Below are 13,388 nucleotides of genomic sequence, written 5' to 3' on the forward strand. Positions count from 1 at the left end.
TAATAGAGCTCCAGAACCCTAGAGAGCTGTCTTTAGGAAACTTTGATCTTTCTAGAGCACCTATTTTGTGTGTCTGTAATTGCCCTAGTTTAACAAGGCTCCATAACCTTTCAAGAAGGAAAAAAACATTTTTATTAAATCTGTAAACCTAAGTGACCGTAGTGATGGAATGTGCTGCTGTGGGTACCCTGTAAATTCCCCGAAAAAAAACCCCAAAAGAAGAATCTCCATGATGAAATAAAATGAAATATTTATTAAACATGTTGTCAGTGTCCCAGGTGGTATGAAGAAGCCTTGTGGTATGCTGAAAGGCTTGATCTTTCTAAGTATTATGAATGCTGATTTAAATGATTGGGTGAAAGCTGAGGAAGTTATGGCTGAAATTTTGGCTAAAGATGACAGGTCTGGGTTTCAAGTTGCACAAAGCGGTCTGAGGGATTAAGCCAACAAAACCCACTCAAAGATATCCAGTTTCAAAAGGGTAATCTTCGTATCAGTGATTCACACTCAGACAATGGTGAGGATTCCTCATTACTCTGACTTTGCCATATTAATCTTACTTTACAAATACATGCAGTGATTTATATCATGTTTAATTAACTGATTGAGGGCTCCTGTGGTAAAATGGCATCACATTAAGCTCTGTCCTTATGGCAAATGCGAATCACATCTTTAGCCTTGCAAGAACAAAATATCATGGGATTCACTGATGACAGGATGTAGGAATCGAAATAAGGTCCCTCCTGTTGTTTGAGAATCCAGTAAGGGTGGTTGCCATATGCTCATCATTTCCAAGGGAAAAAAATGACAGGATAGAAGAAAGAACTGCTCTAGTTCATCCAATATGTTCAAATCTCAGATGAAAATGATTGTACAGCAGTTCTGTACTGAGGCCAAGTTTTACATGAAAGTGCATAGCAAACTTTCAGAAAGCTTATAATGAGAGATCTTTCTAATGTGATTTTTTTTCTGTATTTAAATAAACTGCTGCATGAAATTACTCCTTTTTTTGGAGAAAAAAAAAACAAAACAGAAAAAGAGATGAACTAAATAAAGGCTTCTCTGCCAGCAACATAAGACAACACAAAATTAACTTAGCTTTTGCTATGAAGAGTTATTCCCCTCAAGCATTCACAACCTGTTTTTGAAGATAAAAACTACAACTGTTATCATCTGATAAAATTAGATGTAGTATATAATTTGCCACTAACATTACCAAGATTAAAAGCCTTGTTTATATTATTACAAAGTTTCTTAAAATTCAGAAAGCGTTTTATTTTTAAAAGCTGTCTTATTAAGAGACTGCAATTTTTATACTTATAATGAACCTTACATCCAGTAAACTCCCTAGTAATTGACAAATCATTTTACATGAGTCACAGTTTGCTCCCAGGAATTCAGTGGATTTTTGCAATTTGTTTCTATGGCAAAGAGGATAACGGTGGGATGGGAGAAGCAGGTTTTGCATTTTGCAAAGCTATTATGAGTCTTCAGAAATGTTCCCATTCCTCTCCAGGACCAAGACTTTTTGAATTTTATACACAAGAATGAGAGATGAGCAGAGTATGTAAAAGGTGGGTAAGTAAAGCACTCAGTTGCTGCCTGCTTTGCCACTCTCTCCCATTTTCCACAAATTGCCTCAAATCCTAGTCTAGTCCGACACATCAGGGACACATCAGGTCTCAAGACCTCCTGCTCACTAGCAGGACTCCACTTTACATAAACAGTTAAATTCACAGCAAGCAAACAACTCAAAAGCCTCGTTCAGGGCACTCTGTAAATCTCACGTTCAAGTCCCCAGGCCTGAACCTTGATTTTCCACATTCCAGGTGAGTCTCTGACCGATCGCGGCGCTACCTGATACTCCAACTTTGCCATCTCCTTCTGGTCTCGACCAGAAATTCCATCCGACGGCTGACAAATCTCTTCTGATGAGTTTCTTTGAAATCGATACCTGCCTGCAAAAAGCAAAAAAGTTTCAGTTTCCTCAAGCTAGCCTTTTCAATCAAAGAAAGAGAAAATTCCCAACCCGCTCTAACTATTTCACTGACGGCTAAAATTGAGCCACTTGTATAGCTGGGCAACCGTCAGCTAGGCTGGTGAGTTTGGCCATGCAGCCAAAACCAAGGGGTGACATTTTTGCCCACAAACACCTGGGTAAACCATCTTTCCCACCAAATCTGCTGAAGAGATGACTCTGTAACATCGTGCTCCTGTGCTCCCTCTTTGTCCTTTATCAGAAGTCACTCTGCTTCACTGCTGCTAGAAACATTAGCATGGTTTTGTGATTAGAGCAGTTATGTTCACTTTACAGTCAGTCACATCATCCTGCCCTTGTTTGGGTCCCTTTAAAATGAGTAGAAACAGGGTAATTATTTGCCCTTTGTGATATATATAAATTCCAAATCTCATCATATATCATCTCAAAATTTCACCATGAAGTAACCCCCTTCTCCCTTCTCTCTGCGCCCATTACAACATTTGATATTTTTAAAACTTTTGAAATTGTTTTCCAAATGTGAAGCACTGACAGGATATCAAAACCAGCTTGGTTTGTGCTTACTTAGTAGGAGAACTGCTATCACAATAACTGTAAATAAATGTGTATTATTTCATACCTTATGTTAATAATTTTCAAACTTGCAGGGATTTTAACACCTGTGCCATTAGTTCATGATAAATTTTGATAATTTCTGAAGTTCTGAAATGTGTTTTTGAATTTAAAACATCATTTGAAAGGTATTTTTAAATAAAGGAATTCAACATAGTCTATAATGATTTCTTGCCAGAAAAAAAGAATGTCTAAATATTCTAATAATTCTGATCTAATGCTGGGAAAAATCAAAACTGATTGCACATAGAAGAGCATTTTGATGCTGAACAAACTGGTTTTAAGACACGGATATATCTGGTTTAATATCCTGAGGTTATTTTCACATTCTATGCAAAATTAGCTGCCTGTAAAACACTTTTCATTTTACTGTTTTAACAGGCCTTTTAAAAGTTTAACATATATAGATATAGATATAAATATTGATAGAGACAAATATATATGTAATATAAAATATCCTGAGCAGGGATGATTAACTATTTTGGGTTAATTTTTGCCTAAAAATTTACTATTAACTATTTTGGGGGCTAAACTGCCTTTCCCTTCAAAAATGTTTCACATTTAATTTTTTAATATTTAGAGTAGAGCTTTAAGCTATGTAAAAGTACCTTGAAATATGTGCAGGTCAAAGTAAAGCTTCATTTTAAATATTTCAAATTGTTATAGTTACTGCTTTGAGATAATATGACATTTACAGTAATTGCTGAAATTCCAATTACTTTCAGTAAAAGCTGCTTCTTTTGCAAGCTGTTAAAAATATAAAGGTGCATTGGATACTGCATTGCTGGAGACAGAGTCTGCAAGTAAAGGCAATTAAATGTGAGTTTGATGATACACAATGTACTGGACTAACATTAAAAAGACTTTTCCATGTTTGACTGTTTACCAGTTTTGTCTTTAAATAATAGTCTTCTTTTGGCATGTAATGTATATCTGCTTGCACTAAACATAATTTATGAATATTTTAACACATGTGTACTCAGTGGGGTGTATTATCATACTGATATAAATAGAATTAATGAGCAGTCAACCTGCCACATGTCATGACATATGACAGGGCAGCCAGAGCATGGGAATAATTCTTTCTGTTTCATATTAGAGCTTCTTTTCCCAGTTGAATTTTTGTTCCCAGATGCCAATGGACCTAATTTTCTAAGGACCATTTACAAAAATAGTAAGAAATGAAAAACCTGGACTAATTTATCTTGGGTCACTTCAAAGAATTATTATTTTATGCCATTTCAAATGCTTAAATAAACATAATAAAGGAAGCTGGTTTTTTCAGTTAATTTTTAGGGTTTTCACAATGAGAGATCAGAGATCTGCCTCAACTTTCCTTCCTAACAAGCAAACATTTTATTTGTTGCTGATTTTGAATTTGTTTCAGTGTCATAAGTTTTGTCTCTTAAGGATCTAGAATATAATGACTGCCTAAATACAAAGATGACATGTACCAGGTAAACAGAATTGTTTTTCAGAAAGAAATACAGATGCAGGTAGGTAATATCCTTTTAGGCAATTATTCATTCCAATTTCAAAGACTAGGTAACAATCTGATGTACATAAGTACTAACTTTTTTTTTTGGTAAAGATATAGAATAAGTTGTCAGAACACACAGAATATAAGGTTAGGCCAGATTCCCTGTTTGGCACTTTATTTGAAAGAAATACTGACATGCAATATCAATTCTGTTTACAAACAGCTGCTCAGTCAGTTAAAGGCTAAGGTTCATAACAAAATTAACAAATTAATATCAGTCAGACTGACCAGCTAGCATCTAATTAAAGACTGCTGACTTGAAAAGTTTTCTTTTCAGAAAAGAATGCAAATGTTCTTTGATGTAGTGCTGGGCTACTGACAACAGGGAGGAAGGTACATACCCTGTTCCTTCTTCTTTTTGATTTAAAATCACTTTTTAAAAAAATATTTTACTGCCCAAGAATCTTTGAAGTTATGACTCATTTTCAAACAGGAACAAGAGGATCTCCTAAAGATGGATCTAGTTCAGGTTTGAAGACTTGAAAGACATAAAAGAGACTTATATTGGAACAAGGAATTGGAACAATAATATTAAAGAACAAGGAGACACTCCAAGTTTTTGTGTCCGATGCTTTTCCCAGCAGGGCAGCACGTCCCTTGGGAATCCAGCTCTGTCACTCTCAAAGAAAAGGGGCACCATCTAGTGCTTTTTTGGAGGAAAAGCTGCTAATACCAGTAGGGATATATCGGGGGGGGGAAGGAACACACGAGGGGGAGGGAGTAGAAATGACACACCATTTTTTTCAAAAGACAAAGAAAACCTGTTGGGCTGTTTTATCTTCCATTTTGAGGCACTGCAGTATTTAGCTTCAGGCTGTAAGTAAAAATTGTCAGCTTTCACAAGGTGGAAGGATGGGCTCCTAACAGCTAAAATAATATATACAATTTAAAATGGAGAGGGGGTTGGTACACAGATATTTTTCTGCTTAATAGGTATTTCTTCTTCCTATTACTATACTGAAACATTTCCCTATAAATCCTTTTCATTATACATTCTCTCTTTTATTAATCTAAAGAAAAACCTTTTTAAGTAATATTAATTTCATTGAAGACTACACTGTGCTGTAAAGTTCTTGGAAATGTTCTTACAAACAATCTTTCCAGAGTTCACCCAACATAACAAAGAGATTCTATGAAAAATGATTTGTAGCACAAAATTGTTTATGGTGCAATAAGATCAAGTTAACCACTGACACCACTAGAAAAAAAGCTTGAAAAGTTTTATCTGATTGGCAAAATATGTTCATATCTGAGTCCAGGGAAAGAGTGCCCTTTGATAAAATTTCACAGCACTAAAGTCTCATTATCTGAATGATTTTTGAAACCTCTTTGAAAACAACTTAGGGGGAGGGACAAGGAAATATTCTTTTCTCCTGTAGCTTAGGGAATAAATGACTTTGTAAGAATTGTGAAATAGTAGCTCAATATTGGTTAATTTACTGCGACTATGAATTGACAGAAATTGCATTAGTCAAACTAATAAGTGCTCAGTGAAAATAACCAACGTTTCAAAGGTACATCTGCTCCTTGGAAGCACCAGGCTGGAAATGTTTGTTGTGAACTACAGGAGCTGCTGCCTTCAGACACCCAGAACAATCCAAGCTTTACACAGTCAGAGCTCAGGACATACTGAAAAATTGAATGTGCTGATACTCCAACCAGAGACCCCAAAAAACCACAGTTAAAATCAGTGCTTGTTTTGGACATAATCTTGGATTCACTGGGTACTTCAATCTCTTACTCAAATGTGTTGTAACAACAAGGGAATGTCAGACCAGTGCATAAGACTAAATAAACAAGAAATATTTCTAACAGAATAGTGCTGAATAAAGCAAATATGTGGCTTGGTGAATAATTCTCAGAGGGAAGCCTATCCCAAGAAACAAAAACAAAAATGTATTTTATGCTGCTAAAAAGGTTTTCTTGTGAAGTTAATAATGCCTATTAAAGAGATTTCTCACACAGAAAAGAAAAATGCAGGTATAGAATTAAGAGAATTGACTAAGCGCAGGTAAGTTGGGAGCAAATATCTGTAAAAAATGTGAGATTCCCAAATCCTGAACAGGGCTAGGAACCACATGCAGGTTCTGACAATCACAAAGGAGTGCTCAGGTCTAGTGGTCCAGCTACAAGCTGGGGAACCATACCTGGGAGACACTTGCTCTGCAGCAGGTTCCAGCACATCCATTCAGGGCCTGTTCTATGGATATTCTGATCATCCTTGTTTTCTAGTGACATCAGGAGCTTGGAGCTTCTGCTGTTTGAATCGTGGACTCAAGTTGCTTCATTTTAGGCACCTATATTTTCAAATGGCACTATTTAACCTCTCTGTGCCTCAGTTTCCACATCTGTAAAACTTGATAGTTACGCTTACCTTGCATGGGTGTCAAGAAGATTATTTCAGGTCTCTAGAGAACTTTGAAAGGGAAAAGCAAACCAAACTGAATTTATGTATTATTTGTCATTTTTTTATCCCATAAAACGGAAGTCAGATGCAGCCCAGACTGTGAACTATAACAAAATGTTCAACTTAGTCTTCCTTATGGCTCTAATGAAAAAAGAACTGGTGAATTCAGCATGGCTTTGCAAGAAGAAAGCAGCTTCCCCACCTACTGACCTGGCAACACTCAGAGCAAGTAATAAGTTTATGTCTTAAATAACCACAATATTTACGTACTTATTATTCTATATGTTTCCATTATATTTTTAATTGAACTATCAGTGCAGTTCACTGTGTATTTCTGATGGTTAAAAAACCACCCTTAAGCAGAAGAATCCCTGAGAGGGAACTTACTCTAGTGGGAAGAAAAAAGTTGCCCATAAAATCTCTCTTTGGGGCTATCCTTGGTGCAGAATGAGCCTCATAAGATTCCAGGCTGACTCAGTCTTGCCTTGGCAGGTTTCAGATCTTCTAGAATTGATTAAATGAGCCCATTAGAAAAGTCTACATGAGTTTATCTCTAAATCTGAAGAATAATAGGACACTTTACCTAATACATCCCCTTTAAAAGCAGCCAATTGCCTCCATGCTGGGTACCTTCACAAACTATTAATGTGCCTCCAAGTTTTTTGTCTGAAGCTTCCTTTCCCTTGCTCAAAGTATGCCATTTTTCTCTGGTCTTCCCAGTGTCACTTTCCTGACTCTATAGCTCAGTGAAACCCTCTGGTAACGACAGCACTGGAGTGATAATGTACTTTCCTGATTTCCTGTTAATAGTAGCACTTGATCCAGCAAAGTGTGCCAGCTCAGTGGCAGAAGGATGCTTTAATATTTTCTAGAGGTAAAAGGACCAGTTCAATTTATAGCCTTGTCTACCTCAGCAGTTTTGCTCTGTCTTGGCACAGAAATTGGTGTTTTAGTTAAAACAAAGCCAAAAGAAGAAAAGAAAAAACCCCCCTTCTTTTGCTCAGTTTCATGCCAAACAAACAAAGGACAATTGATTATTTTCTCCCTGAGGTAACTTGTGAAAGCTGCAAAATGCAATGAAGGAGTTAAAATAACTAAGGGGAAGGAGGGAAAATAGAAGGGGTTAAACTGCAGCATCAAAAAGGAAAACAATTTGTTTTTCTATTTTAATAAGAGACACATAATCACAGACTATCCAATAATACATGTACCCTTGCTGAAGAGCTGCTGATATTCTACATTAACCTTTGATAGTGAGAAGTGTATTTCCCCTACTGTTTTCCACAATAAATTACATTATATCTGGCATCCAAAGCTCTAGGAAGTGTTCAGCCAGCTGGAAGCACCAGATTGGCCCAACATCCCTAACGTTCAGATTATAAATAAAGGGTACCTCATACTGCTTGTGTAACAAAAACAAGAAATGCAGAGGAAGGGCAACTTCCCCCCTGCCCACAGAAGCAAAAAGAGTCAGTTGGGGAATGAAAAACAGGAATTCCAGAGGGCAGGGTTTCTGCAGTGACATGCAGTCCCCAGCACTCCAACGCTCAGACAAATGCAGGACTTCAGTAGAGAAATAAGACTTCACCATTTGCATGTTTACTGAGGATTTGCACATTAAAAAAAGCCAAGGGGAAGTATATCTGGCTCTGCTCTTCCCAGATGGTATAACCACACAAACACAGGCTCACACAGACACATATCTTCCCACTCTTTAGGCAGCATTGTCTGTTCTCTTCCAGCCGTGAAAATAATTAGCTCAACCACAACCTCAGTTTCAGAGGATGTGGTCAAATGTGGCATGCTGCATGTTTCTCCCACGCCCTCAAATCAAGGGGTATTATGGCTATAAGTATGTAACAGCACTGTGATAAAGTTGAGGAAAACCCTGCCTGTTATAATCTGGAAGGTGAAGATATCAAATAGGAAGAGAACAAAAGACAGTCCCAAGACACAAACTCCAATATCTGAGAAAGGTTATAAATGGGCTTTTTGGGTCCAACTGTTCTCAAGGAAATCACTTCATTAGCTTCAGTGGGAGCACAACTGAACCAGGGCTGAGAGCTGCTCAACCAATTCTACAGATGGAAAAATTAACCTAATCTATTTATTCTAAGCGCTAGACTATGGTGGTCCCTGGTGAGGATGTAATGGGAAGTCAGATACAAGGAGCTGTTCTCCTCACCATTTCTTTTTGGTAGGGGCTGGCCACAGCTGCAGTGCCTGTGCTCTCCTGAGGGCAAGAATTAGCCCCAAATTGGTATATTCCATCTTCATTACTCCAGCTATTATATAAACATGGCTATATGCTTGCTTACTTAAGCTGAAAAATGGAAAAGAGGAATTAAAATTAAGGTTAATAGAGCCAGACAGAGTATTCCCCATTTACTTTGCCCTCACCATGGCTGCTTCAACCCTTCTCCCTTGAGTGGATGCTTTCCCCCACAAAAGCACTGTTTTTCTCTTTTCCTCTGTTCTCCCTTCCCTTATTTTTTCCATGGTGCCCTCTTCTCTCCCTCTGTTACTGCTGCTTGGGCTGTTTAATTTTCTCTATTTAATGTGCAGCTTGAAATTTTTGATGGACAGGCGCTATCTCTCCCATATCTATTACACCACAGGTAACAGCTCTGAAGAATTTTGTTGATATTATTTTGGAAATTTGCTTTGTCTTTGATGAATTTCATGACTGGAAGAATCTTGAAACTGGGCAAAGAAATGGCCAGAAAAATGTCTGCCATTGTCTACCCATCTCTCTCTCTCCCTAAAGTTGGTCTATGCCTTATTCTGAAAATTTCCATTTAATTCCCCTTTAGGCAACTGAGATGCTGCCTGAAAAGCCTCTGATCTGTTGGGATTTGTAGGCCTGGAAGGGTTGCTGAGGTGAAACACATGCCACAGAATAAATCAGATGCCCTGATTTATTTCAGGAACATGTATTCGTGCTCCTCAGAGGGACAGAGGGGAGGCTGAGTGTAAGAATCACAAGTTTGGTACTGGTTGTACATCCCAGGTTTAGACATCTCTTTCATGTTGTAGTGGCTGATGCTTCCCACTCAAAAGGTAGTTTGTTCAAATCCAGTTGTTGTCCCTCAAAAGATTGTTTGGATTTTTTTAAAGAAATGGTGCTCCATCCCCCCAAAAAATAGCACAGCTGTACTGTTTTTCTCTAACAGTCATTCTACCAGTATGAGATTTTTCTAAGAAAATAAAGACACAGAGAAAAAGTTTTGAAGAAAGAGGCAGACCCACAGCATTGCATCCATGCTTGTTTTTTCACTGTTGGGGACAACTTTCTGCACAGCTTGTTTAAGGATTCTGGATAGTGTAGTCCCAGCAGACATTTCCTGTACTAAGATGTATTCTCATTAGAGTTACCAAAAGGGAGTATTCAAAACATTATTTATCTGCATATAATCACTGTATCACGCCATGTATCCTTTATTTTAATTCCTACTCACTTGCTAATTACACACCACACTGAAGGTCTCACAACTGCTCCCCTTTCAGCAGCTTTGTTTGCAAAGTGTCTGGCAATAATCTCCCAGCAGTGTATTATCATGCCCTTTTCATCACACTATTTAATCAATAGGGTAATGACCTCATATAATCTAGTTCCAGGACCTAGCCATGCCATGCTAAATAAATGAAACAAACAAAACTCTGGGCTACATGCCTCCTGTTTTAAAACCCTGGATGTGAACCATTCCAGCATTAAAAATTATTATAACATATAGAAATGGCAAATTCTTCACATCTCTTGCCAGAAAAAAAAAAAGAAGAAAAAAAAAAAAAAGAAAAAAAAACCCCAAACCATTCTACAGTACTGTGGGGAAATAGCTGCTTTCTTTAAACTGACATAATTGCAAAACATGTGTGCTCTTGGTCAAGTGTTCACAGGAAGATTTATACTGATAACACTGGAAACAACCCTTTCCCCCATTATTTCACATCATCACTTACAGGACCGAATGGTGACCATCACAGCTAATGGGATGAAATCACATGCAGCATACTTCCAAAGCAGAGGCTGGAACCAGCATTCTTTTCAAAAGGACTTCTGGTGCAGTGAGCAGAAGGAAAGCAGCTTCTCTCTATTTCCTGAGCTGTAAACTCACAAAGTGTGGTTCACTTTGATTTGCTTTCTGTGTCTGGATTATGCTCAGTCTAATAAAGTGCATGTGAGATGTGCTTAGTAATGTGTGAACCCTGGAGCACATGTAGCATCACTCTAGTGCAGCAATTCTCTTGTCCAGAGGAATGGGGGTAGTAAATTGAGTCTGTCTGCTCTTTTTAACCACCACTTTTCTAATACTAGTAGGAATTTAATTTCAGAAAAAAAATTTTTTTACATTGAATTTTGTTGTAACTCATCAACTGAGAGAGGAACATGACTGACTATCTGGCACATGGAGTGACTGCATATCCCTTCTATTCTTTGGGAAATCAGGGCGAAACATCAACAAGTTTCCCCTCACAAAACCTCTGACAAAATAGCTAGGAGAGAAAAGAAACTGTTTTCATGACATTAACACAGCTGGAGTAGTTCATGGACATATGAAAAGAGGATGAGTATGCATTAGAAGAAGGATAAACCACATAATTTCGTGTTCCCATGGCATTATCACCATACACTGCTTTCACACGAATGGACATCCCTCCTCACTATATAGTGTGAAAGCAAGAAAAATAGTTTTTAATCTGTTTTATCCCAGATATTAACTGAAACCAACCATATACCTTGAGACAAATTTTTACTGGAAATTTTTCACTGCACCAATGCCACTTAGGTTCTTTTGGCACCTTCCTTTTAGGTGTGTTATGAAAATGACAATGTGCCAGTCATCCAAGCTGTCGGCACCAGCTAAAATCTGTTCTGAGGCAGAGTAATTTACACTTGGATGAACACCTCCCAAGAAGTAATCATGTAAATACCTTCATGATGAAATGCAACTCATTGCTGGTTAGGTAACTCCTATAATGAGCCTAAGTGTGATCTGTCCCAATGATCTGAAATGCCTTCAGTGCAAATATTCTTTTAATATGATGTAGGAGATGTTGGAGGGGTAACTACATAGTGCTGTGAAGCACTTGCTGTGTTGCAAGATATTAGTTCTGGACTACAAAACAGCATTTTGGAAAATATTCTCTCAAAACATCCTATATGACACTAGTCTGGCAAAGTAGGAATTTGAAAAAAACCAGCACCCTCAGAACCCTAATGAACTGAAACTCTCCAACTGGCCCATTTGGCAGCCTGACCCCTGCAAAGCTATTACCTTTACTTCTGATACAGAGGAAGAAACAGGAGACAATAGCAAAAAATGAAGGAAGCTATAAGACTAAGGAAAGAGAAGAAAGAAAATTCCAGACACCTCCAACTGAGGTGAATTAACTTCCACCAGTGGGTGGTTTCACTAGACATTAACTTGATCCCTGATACTTTTCAGAAGGCTCAGAATTGGGCAGTGTGAAATATCATTGCCAGGTGACACCACCTTGCCCTCCCATCAAAATCTGTTCTTGGATTACCCGGAAAGAAGAACATATCATTGAACTATTTCTCTAATCCATCTTTACAGAAAATAAATTATTCCTATAATTGTTGACATTTCAGTCCACCATTTGTTAAGTACAAGAAATCCTGATGCATCCTATGAAAGGATACACTTCTACAATGGCAACACATCCCTTCAACAGATGAACAGGAGTGGCTGGAATGAAATATAAGACCCTCTGTCCTTTGAAGTGCTACTCAAAATCTGGCAGAGGGATCAGGCAGAACAGGATGGCAATGACTTGCCTTCCCAGTTCACCTTATGAAGGTAAATTAGCATTTTTGTAATTCAATTTCCACCAGTAGTTTCCAAAATGACCTTGACTTAAACAGTCCTGCAAAAGTATTTCTTCTCTGTCAGGTAGTTTTGAGTTTTGGGAAGTCTGCATATCAGGAAAACACCATTGTGTACATTTTCTCCTATTGCTTTAGTTCTGTAAGCATTCTTTTAATTTGAAGGCAAAACTCCTTATTCCAGAGCATTCTGCTTATGCAACAATATTAAATACAAAAGATCAGTTGGTTTTCATCTCTTACCATGCAAGTAGTACAAGGTCACAGCCTTCCCTTCAGCCCTGGAAGCCTTTCTGCAGTCAGAGGGCAACAGACTACCTTGGTCTGTCTGTTTTCTACCAGACATCTCTATTTTACAAAGAGAAAGAAATAAGAAAGATGAAGAAAAATCAAAAATGTGGTAACTTTTCCTCAGGTATTAAAACACAAAAAGTTTAAAGCCATGCATGTTTGGAAAGAGAAATATATAATCTAATATATTTATGAAATGTTTTACTTTAAGCCCTAAAAAAAACAAAACAAAACAAAACAAAACAAAAATTAAAAACAAACAAAAACCACCAAACCAAACCAAAAAATTAACTTTAAAACCCCAAACCCATTACCTCCATTGTGCAGGTTGCAGGACTTAACTTGCAGGTTCCATGCAGGACAAGGTGCATGGAAAGGACATCTTATCAGAAATGGCTCTAAGTCATCCAGAGACCTCCTGGTGTCTGATCAAGGATTGAAGGAGTACCTCAGAGAAAAGTCCATCTGATGTAGATGGGGTGGAAACAAATAAAAAAATCTAAGACATCAGAGCATCAGATTTTTCACAGTTTGGATGTGTGTCAAAATGAAAGTAAAAAAAGTAGGGATTTGATAAAAGGATCTGATAAAAAAAGCAAAAGAGGCATATAAGTGATAACTAACCTGATAGAGAACTAAAAGGGATAATCAAATTTAAGTTGATCCACATGGGTTTCTGGAAAGCAGATTT

General features: G+C 37.5%; 1 long non-coding RNA gene across 1 annotated transcript in view; it reads right to left on the minus strand.

The window, feature by feature from the left end:
- Nucleotides 1–292: 292 nt before the first annotated feature.
- The window catches only part of LOC120506852, a 57,348-nt gene continuing 44,252 nt past the window's right edge, over nucleotides 293–13,388 (minus strand). The window contains exons 2-4 of the long non-coding RNA XR_005628617.1: nucleotides 13,012–13,162; nucleotides 12,650–12,754; nucleotides 293–1,958 (exon numbers count right to left, since the gene is read on the minus strand). This is a non-coding gene — a long non-coding RNA (uncharacterized LOC120506852). The remainder of the gene's footprint in view (nucleotides 1,959–12,649; nucleotides 12,755–13,011; nucleotides 13,163–13,388) is intronic.

Source organism: Passer montanus, unplaced genomic scaffold (genome assembly GCF_014805655.1).
Source record: "Passer montanus isolate IOZ18808 unplaced genomic scaffold, ASM1480565v1 scaffold40, whole genome shotgun sequence".
Taxonomy (NCBI): domain Eukaryota; kingdom Metazoa; phylum Chordata; class Aves; order Passeriformes; family Passeridae; genus Passer; species Passer montanus.